The 5,260-nt window shown below is 46.8% G+C and overlaps 1 pseudogene across 1 annotated transcript; it reads left to right on the top strand.

Moving 5' to 3' along the window:
• Positions 1-3,775: 3,775 nt before the first annotated feature.
• Positions 3,776-4,428, top strand: LOC308526368 (BCL2/adenovirus E1B 19 kDa protein-interacting protein 3-like; annotated as a pseudogene). Its single transcript has one exon. The product of its transcript is annotated as a BCL2/adenovirus E1B 19 kDa protein-interacting protein 3-like (transcript).
• Positions 4,429-5,260: the final 832 nt, after the last annotated feature.

The following is a 5,260-nucleotide window of genomic DNA, read 5'->3' as shown; positions in this document are numbered from 1 at the left end:
CCCACGAGGGCTGCCCGGCCAGGTCAGCCCTTAGCTTACAGCAGGATTGGAAAATGTCTTCAGAGAATAGCAGGCTGTATTCTAATGGCTCTCCTCGCTGAAAAAGTCTTTCCTACTCCTTGCTGTCACAGCTCTGGCTGCATTTATAACTGTCCATCAGATCCGATGCGGCTTTCATTTAGGTGTCCTCCTCAGAAGCAGAAGCTCCCGACAAGCTAATCTCCACTTTTATTTCCCAGCTGATTATATGAACCCATGTTTCTCGGTTTTTCTTATGCCAACTTTTTGTTGGTCTCCCTTATTCATTTCCTCATTAGTGAGTTAAATGGCTTCTGGCCTGTGCCAACAATCACATGGCGATTCTATTTTGCAGACACATGTGACCCGAAGTGCAGAGCAGCATTTGGCAGGCTGCGCCCTCCAGCGCTTCTGCTCCCGAGGGCTGGCTTCCCCGCATAGCAGGCTGGATGGAGAGCCGGCGGCCCTGAGGCAACGGAGGGGCTGGGCCCAGAGCCAGGCTTTTGACTCTCATTTCCAAGATTACGACTTTTTTGCAGGCAAGGAGGAGAGTATCTTGTTGATAGGAGTTTCCTCAGGATCATGTGAAATGTTGCTATTGTGGGATTTTAGTTCCTGCGGCCAAACTTCCCAAGGTCGTTAAGGGTGGTGAAGGAGGGGAGAAGCAAGTAGATCAAGTGAGAAGAAGAAAAAGAGCAGTCATTTTAAGGGACAGAAAAGAAAATGCTACCGACCTTACTCATTGAGAAAGCTAGCCAAGCCTTGTAACACCCTGTGAAAAAATAAACACAGCCGAATAAAACAAACAAAGGCGCTTGTGGGGTCATGCTGGCTGTGTGCCCAGAGCATTGCTCAAGCCGCTCTGGTTTGCCCTGTTACCAAAACAAGCTGACTTCGTCCTGCCAGAGTTTGGAAAGCTCCTTGCTATTGGGCAGTGCATCTAGAAAATAACTGCATGCAGACCACAGTCAGAGGTAAGAATATGTGACCTGGGTAGACGAATGCAGGTCACATGTACGTATGTGAGGAGATGCTGCATTTGTACTGAAAATGATGAGCAGGACATGATATCTACACTTGTTGATCAAAAACAAATGCACGCGCGCGCGCACACACACACACACACCAGCTATTAAGGCCCAGCAGAGCAGAAATGTAGAAAGACATTTTCTAGGGGAAATATTTTACTTTTCAAAGTGACAGCGGTCAGTTCTCTCTCTCTCTCTCTCTCTCTCTTGGAAAAAGCAGACTTTCCCAAGAATTTAAGCTTTACCCTTTACCTCCTCTCCCTCCAGCAGAACCTTCTCTTATTGCTATATCATGAACTGCTCGGTGTTAAGATTTGTTATAAAGCTACAATAATCAATGCAGTGTGTCACAGGTATAAAGATGGACAAGTGGATCAATAAAACACATAGAGAGCCCCCAAACAGAGGTATACACATGTGGACAACGGGTTTCTGACAACTTCAAAAGGCAATTGCCCAGCCAGTGTGGCTCAGTGGTTGAGCATTGACCTATGAACCAAGAGGTCCCCAGTTCAATTCCGGGCCAGGGCTGGATCCCCAGTGGGGGGCATGCAAGAGGCAGCAGATCGATGTCTCTCTCTCATCATTGATGTTCCTCTCGCTCTCTCCCTCTCTCCCTAAAATAAATCAATAAAAACTTCTTTTAAAAAAGGCAATGGAGATAGCATGGTATTTACAACAAATGGTCCTGAAATCTTTGGACATCCACATGCAAAATGAAAGCACACACAAAAAAACCCTTTGATCCATATTTCACACCAAAAATGGTCTCAAAATGGATTGTAGAACTAATGCAAAACCTAAAATGATAAAAGTTCTGGAAGAAAACACAAGAGATCTTGGGTTAGGCAAAGATATATATGACAAAAGCAAAGTCCATAAAAGAAAATTTTAATAAATTGGGCTTTATCAGACGACATTTGTAATTCTTATACTTAATAAAGTTATATCCAGAATATGTAAATAACTCTTAAGATGCAATAATAAGAAAACAAACAAGCCAATTAAACATGGGCAAGTAACTTACGTGTTTCATCAATGAAGACAAATGGATGGGAAATAAGCACATGGAAAGATGATCAATATCTTTAGTCCTTAGGGAAATGACCGTTAGAATGACTAAAATTTTAAAAAGTCAAACCAAACCAACTATGGGTAAGAAGTGGAGCAGTGGAGAATGGAATTCAACTACTGCTGGGACAGGAGGGACAATTTGTTTTTTTCTCCAAAAGTTCAAAATATACCTACTGTATGATTCAGACATTTCACTCCAAGTATTTACCCGTGAGAAGTGAAAGCCTGCGAAGGTTTGTACACATGCTCCTAGCAGTGTTACTTGTAATAGCCCCACACTGGAAACCACCCACATGTTCATCGCCAATGGAGTGGATAAACAGGGGAATATCCATACATGAATATTCACACTAGAAATGAACCAGCTGCGGATCCATACTATAATACAGATGAATCTTAAAATAATTTGGAGTGAAAAAGGAGAGCTATACTATATGGCTTCATACACAGAAAATTCGAGAAATTACAAACTTATCAGTAGTAACAGAAAGGCAGGTCAGCCGTGGCCTGGGGAGGGGCAGCAGGCTGGATTACAAAGGGACATGAGACCATGTTAGGGATGATGGATATATTCATTATCTTGATGGTGGTGATTGTCACAGATTTACACGTATGTCAAAACCGTAACAAAATTTTCGCTTTGCAGCTGTTTCCCAAGAGCTTAACCGTTTAGCGTCCTCCCCGTGTTCCTTTTTCTTGCCACGTCATGACCCACGTGTTTCCTCTGAGAGTCACAGACATACAGCCCTTTCCTGGCAGAAGCGGTGGTGCCATTTTTTCGGTAGTAATCCTGGGGGAAACACCCGACCCAATTTGTGTTGTGGTAGAAAGCGATGTCTGGGGTGCTGATGAAGAATGCAGAAAGGGAAGCCAAACTATCTATTAGAAATAAAAATGGACTTTTCCGCTACTTCCGTGAGACTGCGGTGGAGCGGAGCGCTCCTTCTCTGACGTCCCCGCGGGTCCGCAGGATGACCGAGGAGGATGTAAACCGAAGGCCTACCCGCTCGCCCCTGCCCCCTCACCAAAAACTCTTGGGCCTCGCTCGGCAGTCATGTAACTGCAGGCAGCTTCGAGAAGGAGCCAATGAGGCCACCCAACCCTCCACGGAGGCACCTCTGAGCCCATGGTGATGGCTGCAGCGGAGCCCGGAGGTCGCCCGCACCTCCCGCGGCTGTGCGAGGACAAGCGCGCGCCCTCCGTGCCGGTGCGCGCCCTCCGTGCCGGTGCGCGCCCTCCGTGCCGGTGCGCGCCCTCCGTGCCGGTGCGCGCCCTCCGTGCCGGTGCGCGCCCTCCGTGCCGGTGCGCGCCCTCCGTGCCGGTGCGCGCCCTCCGTGCCGGTGCGCGCCACGCGGCGCTGGGGCGGCCTGCGGGGCTCCGGCCTGTCACCGCCTGTCCGCCACCGTCAGAGACGGCGCCCAGCGGAAGCAGCAGGTCCTGCCCGCGCAGCAGTCCACTGAAAGGCTCCTCGCCCAAACCGGTGGCCTCGGCCACGCTCTCTCTTGCCTCCGCCCCCTCGGCTGTGTGTCATATTGTCTGTGTTTCCATGTAGGATCCCAGCTACCTTCTATTGTTACAAAATGTTGTCGTTGGTGTCTGGCTGTCCGAGGGCCGGAGGCAGTCCGCTGCGGCCCCGCTCCTCCAGCCGCCCGACAATGTCGTCCCATTCAGTAGAGCAGCCACCGCCCCTGCACAACATAAACAACTGCGAGGAAGGGGAGTCGCCTGTGCCCCCGCCAGCTGGCCGCAACAGTTCCTGGGTGGAGTTACCCATGAACAGAAGCAATGGTAACCATAATGGCAATGGGAAAAATGGGGGACTGGAGCACCTCCCTTCCTCATCCTCTATCCACAATGGAGACGTGGAGAAGATTCTTTAGGATGCACAACATGAATCAGGACAGAGTAGTTCAAGAGGCAGTTCTCACTGTGAGAGCCCTTCCCCACAAGAAGATGGGCAAATTATGTTTGGTGTGGAAATGCACACCAGCAGGGACCATAGCTCAGTCAGAAGAAGAAGTTGTAGAAGGAGAGAGAGAAGTTGAGGCTTTGAAGAAAAGTGTAGGCTGGGTGTCCGACTGGTCCAGCAGGCCTGAAAACATTCCCCCGAAGCAGTTCCACTTCAGGCGCCCTAAACGTTGTTTCTTTAAGCATGAGGAAAAGTGGAGCCATGAAGAAGGGGGGCACTTTCTCTGCAGAATTTCTTAAGGTGTTCATTCCATCTCTCTTCCTTTCTCATGTTTTGGCTTTGGGGCGAGGCATCTATATTGGAAAGCGACTGAGCACATCTTCTGCCAGCACCTGCTGAAGGCCAGGAGCCCCGGGAACACGTGCGCCCTGTGAAGTGGTGTATTGTCACAGTAGTTTATTTGAACTTGAGACCCTCGTAAGCATGACCCAACCTACAGTCCTATTTTTACATATCCAAGCTCCAGTAACTCTCAAACCCAGTATTTCATTCAAACTCTGTTGAGGCATTTTACTAACCTCATTCTCTTTGGGCCAGTAAGACTTTAGAATTTCCTAACAGAGTTTACTGTTGTTTAGAAATTTGAAAGGGCTTCTTTTCCGCAAATGCCACCAGCAGATAATAATTTTGTCAATAATGCTATTGTCTCCTTCTAGTGCCACCAGACTTAGACCAGAATCACTCATGGTATAAATTTTACTCTCTCAAGATGACTACCATCTTGCTCACAAAACGAGATAAGACTAGCAAATGACGTAAAAGCTTTGTTGTTTTGTTTTTCAAGAAAAAGGCAAGCTTCCTTAAGCTTGAATTTATAGTTATTAAAAAAGGAAACAAGAAAAAAAACATGCAAGACACAAGAAAAAAAATACCTTGGGCAATAAAAATCTATTTTAAACCAGCTTTGTCTAAACCTCCTAATGGCACCTTTTAATTTGTAGGATACGGTCTATGGGTGTGAAATAGAATAAGAACTAAAATACATCAGCAGATGTTAATACTAGTAGGTTGTAATGCTGTCTTTTCTATGGTGTAGAATCTTTATTTCTGATAAGGAATGCCTCAGGCCTAGAAATATGAAATTGCTTTTGGGATTTGTGTGTGTTTTGGGTATTTTTGTGTTTATTAGCTGCATGTGAATTTTTCATGACTTTCTTTAAATTAAAAAAAA

This window comes from Myotis nattereri, assembly GCF_964212035.1.
Source record: "Myotis nattereri genome assembly, chromosome: 10".
NCBI lineage: Eukaryota > Metazoa > Chordata > Mammalia > Chiroptera > Vespertilionidae > Myotis > Myotis nattereri.
Note: the sequence above shows the minus strand (reverse complement) of the source record. Positions and strands in the feature narration are given on the sequence as shown.